At 44.5% G+C, this 21,582-nt stretch overlaps 1 long non-coding RNA gene across 8 annotated transcripts in view; it reads left to right on the plus strand.

Annotated features, from left to right (window-relative positions):
- Positions 1–21,582, plus strand: part of LOC134958037 (uncharacterized) — a 133,706-nt gene that overhangs the window by 42,208 nt on the left and 69,916 nt on the right. The window contains exon 6 of one of the 8 annotated variants that reach the window (XR_010186851.1): positions 7,683–9,648. The exons of 6 other annotated variants lie outside the window; for them this stretch is intronic. This is a non-coding gene — a long non-coding RNA (uncharacterized LOC134958037). Of the gene's footprint in view, positions 1–6,385; positions 6,472–7,682; positions 9,649–21,582 lie in introns of those variants that run through there. One more of the 8 variants, XR_010186852.1, reaches the window with a different exon arrangement.

Below are 21,582 nucleotides of genomic sequence, written 5' to 3' on the forward strand. Positions count from 1 at the left end.
TACAATACCACAAACAGCGTAAATAGATTTAAAAGCAGCCCTGTATCCATTAAAAAAAAATAATCAGCATCCAATTTCAATAAAAACAAATGACCCCACCCAAACAGCATCAAAGTACCCCAAACTCACCACTACACCCCACCATTACATGATACAACACCCCAAACTGCTTAAATAAATTTGAAAACAGCCCTGCATCCATTTTAAAAAAAACACAACATCCATTTTGAATAAAAACAAATGATGCCCTCCAAACAGCATCAAAGTACCCCAAAGTCAGCCAAACACCCCAACATTACATGATGCAATACCCCAAACCAGAAATACCATTTTAAAAACAGCCTAAAAGCACTTTAGCTGTTGTGGCACTACACAGCCCAACATGCCCTGCCACCTAAAAAAATTAAAAGCATACCTGCCTACTTTTGAAAAAGCATTTCAGGGAGATTGTGAAAGTACTACCTATCACTGCGGGCACATGCTGCAACCTTCTGAGTCATCTCCAGCTGACGGTGCAATTCCTTATAGGCTGATCAATTGGAAAAAGTACTCCCTGGGCCCTGCGCGGCGCATGGTGCACCTGGGGGCCCTGCTGGATACGCACAGCCAGAGGCTGTTTCTGTCTCCAGAGAAGGTCCTGAGGCTTCAGGACAGGATCAGATACTTCCTCTCTCGCCCAAAAGTGTCTATTCACTCGGCGATGCAAGTACTGGGCCTGATGGTGTCGACTTTCGACATGGGGGAGTATGCTCAATTCCATTCTCTCACTCTCCAATGGTTAATCCTCTCCAAGTGGGACAGTCTGCCTCAGCGGATCATGTCTCAAATGATGGTCCTGACTCCCGAGGTCCGCTTATCCCTGTCCTGGTGGCTCCAGGATGAACAGTTGAGTAGGGGCCGTCCCTTCAGGATTCCCCACTGGATCCTCCTGATGACAGACGCCAGTCTGAGGGGCTGGTGCATGGTGTTCGAGCAACACACCCTCCAGGGTCGCTGGACCAAGGAGGAGTCTCTCCTCCCCATCAACATTCTGGAACTACGGGCAGTGTTCAACACTTTGACACTAGCCCAGCCTCTGTTAAGGAACAGGCCTGTTCAAGTACAGTCGGACAACACCACCACGGTGGCATACATCAAGTCATCACTCGAAGCCGAAAAGCAACGATGGAAGTGTCTAGAATTCTTCAATGGGCAGAACGCCATCTGCCAGCAATATTGGCAGTGTTCATTCCGAGTGTCCTCAACTGGGAAGCGTATTTCCTCAGTCGTCAGGACGTACACGCCGGAGAGTGGAGCCTTCATCCACAGGTGTTTCAACTCCTAGTGGACAAGTGGGGCCTACCAGACGTAGACCTGATGGCGTCTCAACACAATCACAAAGTTCCAAACTTCTGATCACGGACAAGAAATCCTCAAGCAGCGGTCGTGGACGCACTGGCGATTCCATGGAAATTTAGACTGCCATACGTGTTCCCTTCGGTGTCACTCCTTCCCAGGGTTCTGCGGAAGTTCAAGCAAGAAGGAGGAATACTACTTCTAGTCGCTCCAGCGTGGCCCAGACGGCATTGGTTTTCAGACCTGCAGGGTCTATTGATGGAACGTCCTCTACTACTTCCTTAACACTCAGACCTCCTAGTTCAGGGCTCTTGTGTCTACCCAGACCTCACCAGACTGGCTTTGATGGCTTGGCTCTTGAAGCGTCACTCATGAGGGCCAAAGGTTTCTCTGAGGTGGTCATCCAAACTATGTTGAAGGCCCGTAAACTGGCTTCGGCTCGGATTTACTACAGGGTCTGGAACTCTTACTTCACCTGGTGTGCAGTTAAGAACTACAATGTATACAAGTTCAGAACTTCGTGGCTTCTGGCTTTTCTGCAACAGGGCCTGGATTTAGTCCTTCGTCTGGCCTCCCTCAAGGTTCATATTTCTTGTGGCTCCATGGGATCTGTCTGTTGTTCTTAATGCCCTGCAAGGGTCTCCCTTTGAGCCTCTTCATTCTGTGGACCTGAAATGTCTTACTATTAAGGTCCTGTTCGTGTTGGCTATTGCCTCTGCTAGAAGAGTGTCGGACTTAGGCGCTTTGTCCTGTTGTCCGCCCTTCCTGATATTTCATTGTGACCGGGCAGTTCTCCATACTCTCCCTGGTTATCTGCCTAAAGTGGTGTCATCTTTCCACCTTAACCAGGAGATTGTGGTTCCGGCCTTTATATCTGCTGGTTTGTCTTTGGATGTGGTATGGGCTCTCCATATATATGTGGAGAGGACTGCCCCCATTCGGAGGCCTGAATCCCTCTTCGTACTGTTTGGTTTTCACAAACGTAGCTGGCCTGCAAACAAGCAAACTTTGGCCAGATGGATTAGAATGGTGATTGCACAAGCTTATGCGCAGGCTGGTCTCCCAGCTCCTGCTGCTATCAAGGCCCATTCTACTTTGTCTGTTGGACCTTCCTTGGCGGCTCGCCATGGCACGTCCGCAGAACAATTGTGCAAGGCAGCTACGTGGTCCTGTGAACACATTCATCAGGTTCTATGCTTTTGATACTTCCACCTCCCAGGATGCCTCCTTTGGACGCCGGGTTCTTGTGCCTGCTATAGTGCATCCCCTCCCATGAGGAACTGCTTTAGGATATCCCTGATGTTATTCCCTGTGGAATACCAGTGTACCCCGCTGCAGAAAAGGAGATATATGGTAGAATTAGCATTGTTAAATCTCTTTCTTCGAGGTACAATGGATTCCACAGGGCGCCCACCCTGGCGCACTTAGCTTCTTTGGGTTTGTATGACATTAGCCGCTGGTCCCTTCTCCTGTCGTGAGAATGTGGTTCTATGTGACTAACATCTACCGTCTCTTTACCTGCTACTGCTTAGGACTGGTTAACAAAACTGAGCTCCTGTGCTCGGAGGAGGGGTTATATAGAGGAGGCAGTGCGGTGCATCCTGGGAACAGTCAAAGTTTTTAGCCTGTTGGTGCCTCGGATCAAGATCCAACTTTACTCCCCAATGTTATTCCCTGTGGTATCCAGTGTACCTCGCAGAAAGAGATTTAACAATGTTAAGTCTACCATAAATATCCTTTTTGCTTTATCATAGAAGACATTCTATACTGTAGCTGTTTTATTTCTGTAACCAATACTTCTGTTATATCCAACTCCACACTAAGGATACTAATCTGACTCGCTATACTCAATATTATTGAATATTAATGAATATATAGTACTGATCACTTTCATATTATAACTTGACAGTATATATTCCCTGAAAGAATAAAGGGAGCTCAAGGAAAGGAATTCAGTATCAGTCCAGGGGTGCTGTCTGGTGTATCTGACAATAAGAGGTGATCTCATCTGTCCATGTCCAGAGGCTCTGCCTGCCCCAGTGTTAAAACTTCCCCCAGTATACTATGTGTACATCCAGGGGTTGGTGTGTCGTATATTTCAGTATCAGTCCAGGGGTGCTGTCGTCCGGTGTATCTGACAACAAGAAGTGATCTCATCGGTTCATATACATCTGGGAGCTCTTCCCCAGTGTTAAAAAAAATCCAGTATACTGTGTGTACATCCAGGGCAGTGCTGCAAGTATGGTGCAGCATACCTGCATCCCGCTGGCGTCTGTGTGAGTGGAGGAGAGCACAGCGCAGCGCCTCTCCTACCCCCTCAATACTCGGTGATGTCCAGTCTCCGCTATAACGGCTGCGGCGGCAGGGGGTGATCTCAATAAGGTACCGTTTGCTAGCCAATCAGAGCTTGTGAAACGGCAGCCGCCGCTCTGATTGGTTAACGAACCTGCGCCTCATTTGAGATAACCGCCGCCGGAGACCTCACCGGACTTCACGAGCATTGAGGGGCAGGAGAGGCACGTGCTGCGCTCTCCTCCTCTCACATGGCATGCGAAACAAAAGAGGCAAAGGTGAGAGGAGGGGCACAGCGGGGCAATGTATTTCTAGCGGTTCCGGTATGAATGGTCGACCATGTTATGGTCGACAGTCATTTGGTCGACCACTATTGGTCGACATTGACATGGTCGACATGGACACGTGGTTGACACATGAAAATGGTCGACACATGAAAGGTCGACACATGAAAAGGTCGACATGAGTTTTTTTTTTCTTCTTTTTTTGGTGTCGTTTTTTGCGTAAAGTGACTGGTAACCCCAATTAGTGCACCGCGTCCCCTCGCATGGTGCCTTCGCTTCGCTCGGCACAGATTACCGTTCCAATCATAGTCCACGTGGATCGTAAAGTATGGAAAAGTTCCCCAAGAGAAAAAAAAGTTAAACTCATGTCGACCTTTTCATGTGGCGACCTTTCATGTGTCGACCATTTTCATGTGTCGACCATGTGTCCATGTCGACCATGTCAATGTCGACCAATAGTGGTCGACCTATTGACTGTCGACCATAACATGGTCGACCATGTGAACGGATACCATTTCTAGCACAGTGGGGCAATGTATATCTGGCACAGTGGGGCAATGTATATCTGGCACAGTGGGGCAATGTATTTCTGGCACAGTGGGGCAATGTATATTTGGCACAGTGGGGCAATTTATTTCTGGCACAGTGGGGTATTGTATGTCTGACATTGTGGGGGCAATGTATATCTGGCACTGTGGGGGAAATGTATATCTGGCACAGTGGGGAAATGTACATCTGGCATAGTGGGGGCAATGTATATCTGGCACTGTGGGGGCAATGTACATCTGGCACTGTGGGGGCAATGTACATCTGGCACTGTGGGGGCAATGTACATCTGGCACTGTGGGGGCAATGTACATCTGGCACTGTGGGGGCAATATACATCTGGCACTGTGGGGGCAATGTACATCTGGCACAGTGGGGGCAATGTATATCTGGCACAGTGGGGCAATGTATATCTGGCACAGTGGGGCAATGTATTTCTGGCACAGTAGGGCAATGTATATCTGGCACAGTGGGGCAATTTATTTCTGGCACAGTGGGGTATTGTATATCTGGCACTGTGGGGGCAATGTATATCTGGCACTGTGGGGGCAATGTACATCTGGCACTGTGGGGGCAATGTACATCTGGCACTGTGGGGGCAATGTACATCTGGCACTGTGGGGGCAATGTACATCTGGCACTGTGGGGCAATGTACATCTGGCACTGTGGGGGCAATGTACATCTGTCACTGTGGGGGCAATGTACATCTGTCACTGTGGGGGCAATGTACATCTGTCACTGTGGGGGCAATGTACATCTGGCACAGTGGGGGCATTTGTGTATCTGGCACAGTGGGGTCATTTGTGTATCTGGCACAGTGGGGGCATTTGTGTATCTGGCACAGTGGGGGCATTTGTGTATCTGGCACAGTGGGGGCATTTGTGAATCTGGCACTGTGTGGGCATTTGTGTATCTGGCACTATGTGGGCATTTGTGTATCTGGCCCCCCCATATATGTATCACGCCCCCATTTCATTGACCATGCCCCATGTGGAATTTGGACACACCCGGCTTTTTGGGTGCGCACGCCTTCGGCGCGTGCACACAGTACCTATAAGACATTTTTTCTACTTGTACCACTGATCCAGGGGCTGGTGTGTCCAATCAGTATCAGTCCAGGGGTGCTCTATTTGTCGTCTGGTGTATCTGACAAGGGGTGCTCTATCCACCTAGGGGTGATCTGTCCGTCCATCAAGGGGCTCCACCCCAGTGTAAAATGAAAATAATAACAGCTAAAAAGCCTAAAATATAATAATATTTTATATATATATATATATATATATATATATATATATACACATAAATAATATATATATATATATATATATATATACACATAAATAATTATATATATATATATATATATATATATATATATATATATATATATATATATATATATATACACATAAATTATATACACATAAATAATATATATATATATATATATATATATATATATATATATATATATATATATATATATATATATATATATATGACACCATGCGCTTAATCCTTTAACAACCAACACCTGTTGTGTGCTGGACACAAAAACACAGTTCTTTGAACTCCGCAGACAGTCTTTTGTCTAACCATTTAAATCCAACACAAGGAATCTTAAATTGCAATCCGCTGCTCCTCTTTTCTCCCTGAACCCACCAAGATTTATGGATCTGTATGAAAAGATGAACAAGAGGGTGCTCTATCATGCATGACATTGTCTTTTTTTATGTAATTTACACAGAGCCAATTAAAGTACAATGCTAGTACCTAAAGAAATAGCTCTGTTGGCTTAAAACCACATGGTATGAGTATAAAACATCATCTCAGTTCACATCCAGACGAAGTCTCTGACGAAACCAGTCGTGGCGGGGTGTGCTGACACGATCTTCACCCTGTGTTTCTTCTTCTCCGTCTCCTACAGCTCCCGGCCCCGGCATGCTGCTGGCTAGTGACAAGCTGTATGCGGTCAAGAATCCCTGGTGGGTGCAGATGGTAAATTGGATGTGAACTGAGAAGATGTTTTATACTCATACTTTAATTGACTCTGTATAGTAAATAAAAAAGTCATTTTCGTGCATGATAGAGCTCCCTCTTGTTCATCGTTTCATATATATATATATATATATATATATATATATATATATATATATATGTTGTCGAAGTCAAAAATATTACATAAAAAGAACATACAAACTACACACATATGAGTCGCTATACTTGCAAATACGCGCAGCAAGCACAGCAATATATGGTAACACACGCATTTACACGGACATGCCACAGAGATGGATTCGACACTTATTTCATGCAGTACATAATTATAATAATATCAAGCGCCAGACATCATGATGATTTCAAATTATATAATGAAGTAATGTCATGTATGTGTATTATTTGAAAGAAACCAGATACACCTGTCATATTTGTATTAAAGCAAGCAGATTAATGTGTAGATTCATTTGATACTTGTTATTAAATTGTAGGACATTGCAACAAATAATTATGAATAAATGTATAAAAGCTAAAATCACTTTTATTAGAACAATAGATATTCCAAACAGGTAGTGGACAGGAAGCTCAGGCCAGCCCTTTGGATGTCTTCAAGGCTGAACCTGATTAGCATATACAAAGAGACTAGTGACTCATCATGAATGAGTAAGTTTCCTCCCCCAAAACCTAGATAACACATTGCTGATCACACAGGAGGCCAGTTGCTGTTTGGTCTCAGAGTAAGATGGAGTGCCAGGATGATTTTACAGAGAGATAGAGAGAGACATAAGCATTGAGGGAATGGTATTGTATTGCTGGCCTGTAACTGTATGTAACTGTATGTAACTGTATGTATTAACTGCTTACTGTATGAGTTGTAACTATAGGTATACTGTACATTGTAATATATTGAATCCATATCCTTTTAATAACAAATACAGTATATACATCAATGAGCTTTGGAACTCAGATAATGTGTGGGTGTATTGTTTTCTCTTATGGGATGCAGTGTTTTGCGATGTACAGTGCACTTTTATCGTATATGGTAATAAGATGCGCCTGACGTCTGCAGTATATATTAGAGTGGGCATTTTAAATATTTGTGAGAAAGCAATTTGGCATTCACAATGTATATACACTGCTCAAAAAAATAAAGGGAACACTTAAACAACACATCCTAGATCTGAATGAATGAAATATTCTTATTAAATACTTTGTTCTTTACATAGTTGGAAAAGTGGAAAAACACACTACAGGCGGATCCAACTTTGATGTAAAGTCCTTAAAACAAGTCAAAATTAGGCTCAGTAGTGTGTGTGGCCTCCACGTGCCTGTATGACCTCCCTACAACGCCTGGGCATGCTCCTGATGAGGTGGCAGATGGTCTCCTGAGGGATCTCCTCCCAGACCTGGACTAAAGCATCTGCCAACTCCTGGACAGTCTGTGGTGCAATGTCTGATGGTGAATGGAGCGAGACATGATGTCCCAGATGTGCTCAATTGGATTCAGGTCTGGGGAACGGGCGGGCCAGTCCATAGCATCAATGCCTTAATCTTGCAGGAACTGCTGACACACTCCAGCCACATGAGGTCTAGCATTGTCTTGCATTAGGAAGAACCCAGGGCCAACCGCACCAGCATATGGTCTCACAAGGGGTCTGAGGATCTCATTTCGGTACCTAATGGCAGTCAGGCTACCTCTGGCCACCCCACACCATTACAGACCCACTGCCGAACCGGTCATGCTGGAGGATGTTGCAGGCAGCAGAACGTTCTCCTTGGCGTCTCCAGACTCTGTCACGTCTGTCACATGTGCTCAGTGAGAACCTGCTTTCATCTGCGAAGAGCACAGGGCGCCAGTGGTGAATTTGCCAATCTTGGTGTTTTCTGGCAAATGCCAAACATCCTGCACGGTGTTGGGCTGTAAGGGCTATCAATAGTTTTTACATTCTGATGGCATTCGAAGAGCAGGATCAATGATACCCATAATCGCCCATTTGGGGGTAAATGGCACTAAAGTGATTAGTTTAGCTTCTGCGTATCTTCTAATGAGATGCCAGAAGTATTGCACAATGGGACATGCCCAGAAACAATGATAAGTATCTGCCTCACTCTGGTGGCATTTTGGGCACGAGTGTGTCTCTGACGTTATGGAAACGCCGTAATGGGGAAAGATAAGTATTATGATATACATTCAGAAATAATTTGGTATACATACTCGCAGACAGGACCTTTCGGGAGTATAATAGGGCTCTTTCCATCATGGATATAGTAAGACCAGGAAAGTGAGTCAACCATTTCGACATGCCGCCTGTTATAGTAGCATGATCTAATATTGTTCTTAAGAATCTATAATGTATAGATATGGCTTTATGACTAGGTACCGGGATTAATAAGAGGCTGTCTAGGGAATTTGTCCAATCTCCTTCCGCAAAACGTGTAAGAACATGTCTGACATAAAATCATGTTTGCAGAAATGGCAGGGGAAACGGGGTAACCATAGCGTGTTTTGTAGACATCTCAGAAAAAGTTAACAGGCGGTGGTCTTCCATAGATACCAAGGATCGAATCAATGTTATACCAGTCTCCCTCCACACAGTAAAGGGGTGGGCAGCCATGCCGTCCAAGAACTCAGGGTTTTTGGTTAAGGGTAAATGTAAGGAATGATATTGATTCAATTTCGCGTTGTGGCGCAAGATGTGCCATATTCTCCTGGTAGACCACAAAAGCGGGTTCGATTTAATGTGGTCAGGAATCTCCTGATCATGTTGGTAGAGGAAACACGTCAAGTCTATGTCTGGTAAAAAGCCCTGTTCCAGGGACGTATTCGTGTAAACAGAGCTGTTTTGTAGCCAATCCCTCAAATGTCTCAAAAGCGCGGCCTGATTATAAACTACCACATCAGGGAAATTGATCCCTCCATTGGATTCGGGTTGGACAAGCTTACGTAAAGCTATACGAGCATGGCCCCCCTCCCATATAAAATTTCTGATAAGTTTATTAATCAATTGCATATCCGTTTTTGTCAACAATACAGGGAGCGTTTGTAATGGGTATAATAGGCGCGGGATAGCCACCATTTTAAGTAGATTAGTCCTGCCCAAGTATGACAGTGGCAAGCGTTCCCATCCTTTAATATCATCAGTTAGAGTACGTATGGCTTTGCTCACATTAAATTTATACAATTCTGATCTATATCGTGGCACCATTATTCCTAAGTACGAGATATGTGTTGATAGCCAATGCAGTGGGAAATGGGAATTCCAATGCGGACATGTAGTATTGCCATATAACAGTAGCGCTTTAGATTTGTCCATGTTAATGCTAAAGCCCGAAATGTGGCCAAACAATTGGATTTTTTCTAAAATAAAATGAAGGGAGTGCTCGGGGCCAGATATATAAAGAAGAATATCATCGGCAAAGGCTGATAGCTTGATTTCCTGTCCGCCCACTCTTATTCCCCCGAAAGGCCGGCCAATCCTGCAATGTTCGAAGTAGTGGATCAAGAGCTAAATTAAATAATAGTGGTGATAGAGGGCATCCTTGATGGGTGCCCCTCTCCAAAAAGAACCGTTGACCCCTGATCCCATTAATCAAAAGAGAAGCAGATGGTTTATTGTATATATAATGAATATAGTTAATAAAGTCAGGCTCAAAACCCCTTTTTTCCAACACAGTAAACAAATGGGGCCACAAGACCATGTCAAAAGCCTTATTGGCATCTAGGCTGAGGAGCATATTTGAGTCTGTACATGGAGAGTGGGATGCTGCCACTGCCTCTAGTGCTATGCGGATTGCCTTGACCGCATGTCTGCCAGTCACAAATCCCATTTGCGACGTGGTGAGGATTTCTGGGAGAATAGATTGGAGCCGTAACGCCATTATTTTAGCCAATAATGTATAGTCGACATTTAGCAGACTGATTGGTCTGTAAGAAGAAAGAAGATTCGTGTCCCTACCGGGTTTAGGGATAAGGGTAATAAATGCTTCATTAAATAAGGGAGAAGGAGAACTTCTTTCATGTATGGCCCAAAACAACTCTAATAAAGCAGGAACAATATGAATTTGTCTCCCGACAGACCATCAGGACCAGGAGATTTACCGTGGGGCAAGCTGGAAATGGCAGCATTGATTTCCTCTGCCATTACATTGCCCACAAGGGCCTCCCTCTGATCCGGAGTCAAAGGAGGTAGCACATTGTTCGTAAGCAATTGTGCTTGTATATCGGCATCCACTTGTGTGGAACTAAATAAGGACTGAAAATAGTTTTGAAATTGCGCCACTATTTCCTGAGATTTGGTAATAATATGACCTGACACTGGATGATTTAAAGCAGTTATAATATGTCTCTTTTTGGGAGGTCGTGAGATAACTGCTAGTAACCTACCTGCCTTATTACCCCATCTATAGAATTTATTTTTGGTATAATCTACTGAGTGTTTCGCCTGAGTCGCTAAGTATGTTTCAAGCAAGCGCCTCGCTTGTTTGTATTCAGTGAGAGCGGTATCTGTAGGAGTGGAAGTATAGGTTCGGAAAGCCATGGACATTGCTGCCTTTAGTGCAGTATATTCCATTTTGGATTCCCTTTTCTTCCGGGTAACATAGCTAATGATATGACCCCTCATTACTGCCTTAGAGGTGTTCCAAAAGATGTCGGATCGATCCCAATCTATATTTTCATCAACATAGTTAGTCCAGTGGTATGTGAGATATAACTTAAAGTCTTCTGAGTCGGCCAGATATTGGGGGAAGCGCCAAATGTGATCCGTTGAATGCATATGAGGGTGGGTGAGAGCCAACGTAACAGGGGCATGGTCAGAAATTAATATATCGAGTATATCCACCCCAGTGACATTAGAGATCAATTCATCGGCAATTAAAAACTTGTCAATACGAGACAGGGTCCCATGGCCCAATGATAAGTGGGTATGTGTTCTGTCGCCAGGGTGTAGCAGTCTCCATGGATCGGAAAGGTCTAGAGAGTCTCGAAATGCCAGTAAGTGCTTACTATGAGGGTCAGTGGTCCTTGGTACCATCAGTGACCTCTCAACTGTGGGATCATCTACCATGTTATAATCGCCTCCCACTATCAAGGGAAAATTTATTCTACTTTGGAGAGTGTGACTGATGTCTTGAATAAACACTTGTGTATTAATGTTCGGGGCATACAAGTTCACAAGAGTAAATTTAGTATGGAAGAGCTTTATATCCAATATTATGAATCTGCCTTCGGGGTCAATAACTTCTGCCAAAACGGTTACAGGAAGATTTTTCCGGAAAAGTATGACTACCCCTCTGGCTTTTGAATGATAAGGAGCAGATATACAAGAGCCAAGCCAAGGAGCCTTTAATATATTTTCTTCGCCCATCATCCAGTGAGTTTCCTGTAAAAAAAATCACATCTGGATGGAAGCGTTTGAGGTGCGTGGCCACACGACGTTGTTTGACTGGGGAGTTTAGACCACCAACATTCCAGGAAATAAATTGTATGGGTTTTGGAGGTAGTACCTCAGATGAGGAAGAATCTGTGAACGGCATGGCTACCCAACCCCAATGGGGCAATGAAGTGTCTGACAGATAATCAATAAAACTAGGTATACGATGACGGCTCCCCCCCTAACCCAAGGCCTCCACAACAAAAGAGATTTTAAAAGCATAGATAATACAGTGACATAAAATACATTGCACAACAGTATTGTGTAAAACATTAACGAGGATCCACAATGACTCAAAACTCCATTTTCTAAAATTTTCCTAACAACTAGAACCATTGTGGGCACCAACTAGGCCTAGTGGTGCACACACTAAACACTAATATCAGTAGGGATGCTATATTTAAAGAGGAAAAGAGAAGATAAACAAAAAGGAAATCAACACATATCCTCTGAGGCGAGCATACAGAAGCTATCTAAACCATGGCGGTCCTGTGACCGATACCCTAGCTAGTAGGTGATCTTGGTGGTGACCTGTGTGTCAAAAAGTGGGACCTCGCCACCTCTGGGTCTGTGAAAAAAACTTGATTTCCATTTTCTAAGACCCGCAATTGAGCCGGGTATAATAAGGCAAATCGAATGTTTTTATTATGTAAATAGGAGCAGACCTCAGAGAACTCTTCTCTTTTGAGCCACAGCAACTGAGAAATCTTGGAAAATTAAGATTTTGTGGCCCTTGACAAGCAGGTCCCTGGATTTACGGTATGCAGCCAGAATTTGTTCCTTAGCCCTATAATCTAAATATCGGGCAATAACTGGACAAGAGCGTTTCTGTGACCCTTTTCGCAGTGCACACAACCTATGAGCTCTTTCAATATATGGGACCTCAATATCATCTATGATCCCCAGCAATGTGGGGAGGTCCGTGCTGAGATAGGAGGTAAGGGTTGGACCTGCCAAGGACTCTGGTATACCTATAAATCTGAGGTTGTTCTTATGGGATCTATTTTCCAGGTCCTTTAATTTTTCCTGTAATTGCTGTATAAATTTACTTTGGGTAGACACCTTCTCTTGACAAGAATGGGTAAGGTCTTCAGTATCACTCATTCTCGTTTCTAATGTTGAGATACGTGTCGCATGCGAGTCTATGCGAGCCAGCCCCGCATCTAAGCGGGCTTGAAGATCATCAAATCGTTTGTGTAGTAGAGGCATAAGGAAATCCAAAATGTCTTTAGCCGTCAAGGTTTTTTTTTATCAATAGACAAGCTAGATGTTTCCACCTCAGGACCAGCAGGAGAAGATGGACCCGACTTAGGGGATGCTTCTTTCCCTTTCCCCGCTCTATAGGAGGTGTTTGGTTGTTTTGGAGGCATGTTTTTGTCAAGGTATTTGTCCATACCCTAGGGGATATGGTATAGAGCACAGGTTCTCAAACTCGGTCCTCGGGACCCCACACAGTGCATGTTTTGCAGGTCTCCTCACAGAATCACAAGTGACATAATTAGCTCCACCTGTGGACCTTTTAAAATGTGTCAGTGAGTAATTAATACACCTGTGCACCTGCTGGGTTACCTGCAAAACATGCACCGTGTGGGGTCCTGAGGACCGAGTTTGAGAACCACTGGTATAGAGTAATCAGCGTCTCCTAAAACCACTGAACTAACAGCCACCGATAACAGTATATAATATAAATAAAATAAAATAAAAATTAGATATATATGAGGCTCAGATGGTAGTGTGATATTAAACCAAATTATTTAGGACATAGTCCGGTTGGGCAGCATCCCTACAAAGAAAAGTGCATCCATAGAAACAGTGATATTACATCTATAATTATGAAAAGTGTCGCTGGGCGACGTAAGGAGGCTCCGTAATAGCTTATGAAAAATGAAATACCATAAGCAACACCTGGGAATTACTCCAGCAACAAACTACAACTAACACAGGTGTATGGAGAAACATGTGCTATAGAACAATCTGAGGTGCCAAGCAATATAGAATTGAAGTGTCTGAAGAAAAAATAATAAACGTCACATATAGCCTTCAATGGAAAAAAATAATAAACATCACATATAACCTTCAATGGAAGAAAAACAATAAACGTCACATAGACTCTTCCATGGAAAAGAGAAAAAATAATAATAATAATAAATGTCACATATAACCTTCGATGAAAGAAAAACAATAAACGTCACAATTAAGTATCAACGGAGGTCAGCAGAATGGAAGGCATATCCTGATGGATAGTCACCTAATCTGCTATCAATAAAAGTAAAAGCAGAGTATATATATTCCAGACTAATGATGAATAGGTTTTACTATTACTCAAAATAAAGATTAGAGTTCCATCCCTGTAACGTGAGCAGGTGTCCAGCAACAGAGATTGTTTGCAAAATGCGGCGAATATCCTCTGCACAGTCTCTAAGTCCAGCACACTCAGCAAGAAGGCCAAGAGCAGGGAAGGCAGATGAGGTAAATGGGGATATATGGTGGTGGTGAGGAAGAAGGGGGGTAAGGGCGACACAAGAGGTGGGGAGGTTCAAAGATTCGGGGTATGTGGGGTATGAAATATAAAGAGGGGGACATTAGTAATAGATGCAGTTGGGGTAGACAAACAATGTTAGTACCTGGGGAGGAGATGTGAAGCTCAGCGCCTTCTCAGGAACCATGCAGCGAGAATCGTGGCTCAAGTAGTACAGATCTGAGCCGTTGCTCCCGTCTTTCAAAAGCAGCGACAGACTCCAGTGCCAGCAAGGAGTAGCCACATGCTGCTAGATAGCACACAGGGGGCAAGCACTAAAAGTGCCAGGATTTACCGCTGCGGGCCAACGAGGGCACAGAGGCCAAGATAGAACAGCCTCCAGGATCTCCCTCGGCAGTGATAGCAGGGCAATAGCTAGGCTAGAAGCTCCAATGTGAGGGATAGAGGAGAGGAGTAGCCACGATCGCTCCCAACGTGCAGCAGTCCGGCTGCAATCACTCCCGGGGCAAGACTCCCCGTACTCTCTCCATAGTGCAGTCACCGCCGGCCGCGACCACCGCGATCCCGGAGCAGCTTCTCCACCGCCGGTCACGTCCAACACCTCCTCGGATCCGCGCACTGCCAGTGTGTTCACAATGCCAATCCTGGACGCCGCGTCTCTGGGTCCAAGTTGCTTCTCCCGTCCCTGCAATGCAGGGGGCGAGTAAGGGCCGAAGGGGTGCTCACGGCACGCCAGCAACCGTTTCCCCCGTACCACAGCTGTCACAACTTGGGAGGCAGAAGGTATGAGATCCAGTTATAACACAGGCAGGGTAAAAGAGGGTCAAGCAGGTAGTATGTGCAGGGTAACTGCGGCAGCTTCAGGGGTTTTCTGTCCGTGGCGTCTCAAGCTGCCACGAGGGCCATCAGTAAGGGTGGCCAGACTCCGGTGTAAAAGAGGTGCTCCCAGACGATAGTGGTCTCAAAATGATCCTTGCAGAGAGATCTCTGCACTATAACAAAAAGTTCTTATTTTTCAGCAAGGTTGAGCTGGATGGATGCTGATATAGGAGCCACTGCCAAAAGCTCAGTTAAAATGCGGCCATGCTGGATGCCCCACCCACCGGAAGTCCCTGGATCTGACTGTAAAACATTATAAAATATTTCGATCAGCAAACAGACACAGAAATACATGGGAAATATTCCCAATAACCCCAAAGAAACAGGATTATTATAATGCACAAACAAATTCATACAATGTGCGCACAGTTTTATCAAACAGGGTACCCAAAAATCACCAATCCGCTAATTACAAGAAACTGCTGAATGAAAGGGATTCATTTAACCCATGCGGAGCAAGAGAATTTAAACGGTAGATCCACCGAGATTCACATTGCAATAATTTCTTATTCCTATCACCACCTCTTCTACTTTCAGGAACGTGGTCAATCACCTTATATCATAGACTAAATAAACTATGGCCACAAAGTGTAAAATGTCTGGCCACAGGCTGATCAATGGATTTACCTTCAAGTATTTGTTTCACTGCACTGCGATGTTGAGCCATGCGTTCCTTAAAAGTACAGGAGGTCTTGCCCACATACAAAAGCCTGCATGGGCATTTGATATAATATACAACGTGTCACGATCCGGGTACTGAGACACCATTCTGCCTTCTGGTTGTACGCCCTCCACGGCCTCCGCTGCCTTCCACGTGTCTCAGCATGCACTTGTTGTTTGGCGTCTCCTGTCCTCTGCGGCCGGAGCCGCCATTACTACTATGTTTCTACATTGTGTTCCAAACCAGGTTTTCCATCTTACTTCCAGCATGGGCGCAGCCATGTTGGATGCAATCACATGTTCCAGCTCCTCCAATCTACTGGCTCTGAAATCTGCATAATTGCCCAGCCAATGCCTGCATAGCTGTAGGTATAAGTATCCTGTGTCTGGGCCAGATAGAGGTCAGTGCTTCATTTGTCTCCAGTGGTTCCTGTGTGCAGTCTTCTACAGATTCTCCAGTGAACTCTCCTGCATTCAAGCCTGACTCCTCTGTGTTACACTCTGTGGTGTAACACGACACCTCTGTGATTAACCCTCTACAACATCACCTTACTCACCTGTGTCTGTATTCCGGCTTTCCAGCAACCACTCTTCAACAACTACAGTTTTCCAGCGCACTCCAGCTTCTATTTCAATTTTCCAGCGAACCCTAGCTTCATTTACAGTTTACAGAACTTTTCTCTACATTCCAGGTTACTGGTATTAACCAGTTGCACACCTAAATTTCCACTTGTGACTTTCTATTGTTTTTGCACGTTTTATGACTTTCATTTAATAAAATCACTGAAAGATATTTCCAGTTGTCGTGGTCACGCCTTCGGGCATCCTTGCTACTGTCTTTACGTATGTCCAGGAGTCCCATCGCTCCTCCAACATTCAGGTACCCGTCAACCCCTACAACTGAGGCTCCCAGTCACGGTCTCCAGCCCTCAGTTGTGACAGTAAGCACTGACCAAATGGATCCAGCCGGAGATCAGGCCCAAGCGAATGGGCTGATACAAGAACTGGCAATCCGCCTTGAACGTCAGGAGGCGGCTCAAGGTCATGTTGTTCGCTGTCTCCAGGACCTCTCCTCCCGGCTGGCTGAAATTCAAGTGGCCCTCCGTGGATTAGGGGCGTCCAGTGTGTCGACTCCAGCGCCTCCGGTGGTGTCCCCACCCACCATACCTGTTCCTGCTCCCTATCTTCACTTGCCGACTCCTGCTAAATATGATGGATCCCCTAAAGCCTGCAGGGGTTTCCTAAACCAGTGCGAGATCCAATTTGAATTGCAACCCAGCAGTTTCCCTACTGATCGCATTAAGGTGGCATACCTTATTTCTCTACTCACTGGTGCCGCTCTAGACTGGGCCTCACCTATATGGGAAAGGTCTGATGCCCTGTTGTCATCCTATGCTAACTTCGTGGCAACATTCAGACGAATTTTCGATGAGCCAGGTCGAGTGACATCAGCTTCTTCAGAGATCCTTCGGCTGCGTCAGGGGACGCGAACTGTCGGTCAGTATTTGGTGCAATTCCAGACCTTGGCATCTGAAGTCTCCTGGAATGATGATGCTCTTTATGCAGCCTTCTGGGGAGGGCTATCCGAGCGTATCAAAGATGAGCTCGCTGCTAGAGACTTGCCTTTAACTTTAAACGAGCTCATTTCCCTCTGCACTAAGGTCGATTTACGGTTCCGTGAAAGGGCTGTTGAACGAGGAAGATCCACATTTCCCAGGATTCCTACTGTTTCCATTCCTCGTCAGCCATCTCCGTCTCGGGAGGAACCTATGCAGATAGGTCGCTCTCGTTTATCTCAGGCAGAGCGTAGTAGACGTCTTGCTGAGCGTCTCTGTTTGTATTGTGCCGAATCTTCTCACGTTATCAAGTCCTGTCCCAAGCGTCCGGGACAACCTCAAGTCCTAGCCCACCAAGGAGAAGACCAGCTAGGAGTGACTAATTTCTCTACATTTCCAAGTACCTGCAATCTCTCCGTTTCTCTGCAGGTGGCTCTGCGTACTAAGAATCTCACTGCCTTATTGGATTCCGGAGCAGCCGGAAACTTTATTACAGAGAGTTTCGTTAAGCAGTGGTCTCTACCCACTGAGAGACTGTCATCACCGATATCTCTATCTGCCGTGGACGGCAGTAGGATTCCTGATGCGGTGATTACCTCCAAGACCCTACCTATCCGTCTGAAGGTAGGGGATCAGCATACTGAGTTGATTTCTTTCCAGGTTATCCCCAGGGCCACCCATCCTGTGGTCCTAGGCCTTCCATGGCTACGTCTGCATAACCCTCAAGTTGATTGGAAGTCGACCCGTATCCTGGCATGGGGTCCTTCCTGCTCTGAGACCTGTCTCCAAAAAGAGCTTCCAGTTCGTCTATCCTCCTACAAGTCTTCTGATGTCCTGTCTCCTCCGTGCCAAGACTCCAAACTACAGTTTTGTCCAGGGTCACCGAATCACAAGGCTGATGCCCTTTCCCGCTCCCGGGAGCAAGAAAATGAGTCTGAGTCTACTGTCAAGCATTATATTGTTGATCCAGTGGTGTTCTCCGCAGTGAGGATGGACTCTATGCCCCCGCCAGGGAAAAATTTAGTGAAGCCGGCTTTCAGGAGGAAGCTCTTGCATCAGGCACATTCCTCTCGCTTTGCCGGACACGCGGCCATACGCAAGACCTTAAAATTCATTTCCAGGTCAAATTGGTGGCCGACCCTAAAAAAGGACATTGCTGAATTTGGGGCCTCCTGCCCAAAATCTGCCCAGCACAAAGTATCCCGCCAGTCACCCACTAGGCAACTGGTTTCCTTGTCTGTTCCTCATCGTCCGTGGGTTCATTCCTCGATGGATTCTGTCATGGATTCCCCACTTCCAAGTTGGCACAAGTCTTCTTCCAGAAGTTCCATTCCAGATGGCCAGGAAAACTTAAGAAGTGTCCTGGGGCCACTCCTAAAAGGGGGGGTACTGTCACGATCCGGGTACTGAGACACCATTCTGCCTTCTGGTTGTACGCCCTCCGCGGCCTCCGCTGCCTTCCATGTGTCTCAGCATGCACTTGTTGTTTGGCGTCTCCTGTCCTCTGCGGCCGGAGCCGCCATTACTACTATGTTTCTACATTGTGTTCCAAACCAGGTTTTCCATCTTACTTCCAGCATGGGCGCAGCCATGTTGGATGCAATCACATGTTCCAGCTCCTCCAATCGACTGGCTCTGAAATCTGCATAATTGCCCAGCCAATGCCTGCATAGCTGCAGGTATAAGTATCCTGTGTCTGGGCCAGATAGAGGTCAGTGCTTCATTTGTCTCCAGTGGTTCCTGTGTGCAGTCTTCTACAGATTCTCCAGTGAACTCTCCTGCATTCAAGCCTGACTCCTCTGTGTTACTCTGTGGTGTAACACGACACCTCTGTGATTAACCCTCTACAACATCACCTTACTCACCTGTGTCTGTATTCCGGCTTTCCAGCAACCACTCTTCAACAACTACAGTTTTCCAGCGCACTCCAGCTTCTATTTCAATTTTCCAGCGAACCCTAGCTTCATTTACAGTTTACAGAACTTTTCTCTACATTCCAGGTTACTGGTATTAACCAGTTGCACACCTAAATTTCCACTTGTGACTTTCTATTGTTTTTGCACGTTTTATGACTTTCATTTAATAAAATCACTGAAAGATATTTCCAGTTGTTGTGGTCACGCCTTTGGGCATCCTTGCTACTGTCTTTACGCATGTCCAGGAGTCCCATTGCTCCTCCAACATTCAGGTACCCGTCAACAAAGAAATAACAATTGAAGCGCTGCACTGCCAGAATCTTTATATTAAAATTAGATTTATTTATCCCACCACATCCTATAATAAAAAAATATATATACATACAATGAAAACAAAAAAGGACAAAAAAATGTGTATACACACGGCCGGTGTCAATAATTAAAAATATTACAATAAAAACACCAACAGTGAATTATTAGTCATATCGTTGGGGGATTAGAGCTTCTATACAAGAAGTAATTAATTAATTTAATCTGGGTAAAAAGATCACCCCAAATTCAACAATTGAAAAAATCCAATCTTAATGACCAATAATCACTGCCATCATTTCAAGTCTACAATACTTCATTGAATTTTTAGCATAATAGATATCAGCAATTTAGACATACATAATTCTCCGACTGCTATTATAAATAACAATTGATTCCTTAGCTCAAGTTCAATTTGTTTCAGAGCGGTATGTTGATAAAAAATACTTTTGCCACTGTTCTAATTAGTGGCTATGATCCTTAGTTAATTCCAGCAGTCTCCTCCAATATGACTAATTGAAACACAGTCCATTCACTAAAATACAGTCAGCTCTCACTGGTGGATTAATCAACACTAATATGATCGGCTCTCGCTCAGATGATTAATGGTCATAAATTGACCTTATTTCGTAAGTCCCGCAAAGTTTAATCATTTATTAATGAGGGTCCAAGATTACTGTGTTTGTAGACAGCATTTTCAGCAATCTATATCCATGATGTTAAGGTAAGTCTCAAACATATCATCACCTTTATAATGGGATGCGAGGCACAACAATTCAAGGACCTTGTTATCTTGCTAATGCAGCTAGAGCACTCCCAATGGAACTGGCTGTTCTCACCGTAAGATGTTCCCTCCTTGGAGCCTCAATGAATACGTGCCGCAAGTTGGTCCACCGTGTCCCCTCAGAGTAATGGCCGTCAGAACTGGATCCGTGTATCCCTTCTCAACGCGTTTCTCCGCCTGTATTATCGGCGGCTTCCTCAGGAGAATTGAGAATGTTACACCTCATGATTTCAGCCTTTTTAAATCACACCATCTGCGCGCGTTACCCGGCGCCGCTACGCCTAGCCCACGTGATCATTGCGTTCCATTAACAACACTTCCAGATGTAGTCATGGTAACTCAGCGCATAATGATGGTCTATGCGTTCCATTTCCTCGAGTCACTGGGACGTCATTAGATAATGTCCACAAATCTCTGAGTAATCATTACCCTAGAGATATAGACGCCCAGTAATCATGGATATATTTTCTCCCATCTGATTATCTAATCGGAACCACTCCGTTGTTACAAATAATTTATCATAAGGAAGATTCTCTCGCAAACAAGGCTTAATTAAAGGTCTTATATTTATACATTCCTTCGTATAGTCCCTTATTTAAATAACTATCGGACATGATGAAACATGATAAAAATAAAAATATATATTCCACATTTAACTCTTATACCTAACCAATTCATTAGTAATAATTCATTTTATTTTATTTTATTTTATATCCCTTATATTATTATCCACGATGTCACTGCAATTTAATATTGTATCCAATAATTACTCACATTCTACCCTCTATGTAGAATATAAGCACAAGATTAGAGACCATTCAATAACCTGGTGATTCCGTATTTATTCCTTTAATTTAATCACATTCACTGTCAATTTATTATAATTAGATGACTTCATACCCCTATTATTTGTTGAATAATGCAATAAATAATTCATTATACCAAACGACCACCCAACCCCAATCCAAAGAAATGACCAATATACTAATGGATGTTATTTAACTCCACTGTATCGTTTAGACCTTGTGGTGTTAAGGTTCCTAAACAAAAAATCCAAAAGGCCTCTCTTTTACACAGGAGACCAAACCTATCTCCTCCTCTATTTGTTTTC

The sequence above is a fragment of the Pseudophryne corroboree genome, chromosome 9, assembly GCF_028390025.1.
Source record: "Pseudophryne corroboree isolate aPseCor3 chromosome 9, aPseCor3.hap2, whole genome shotgun sequence".
In the NCBI taxonomy this organism is placed as follows: domain Eukaryota; kingdom Metazoa; phylum Chordata; class Amphibia; order Anura; family Myobatrachidae; genus Pseudophryne; species Pseudophryne corroboree.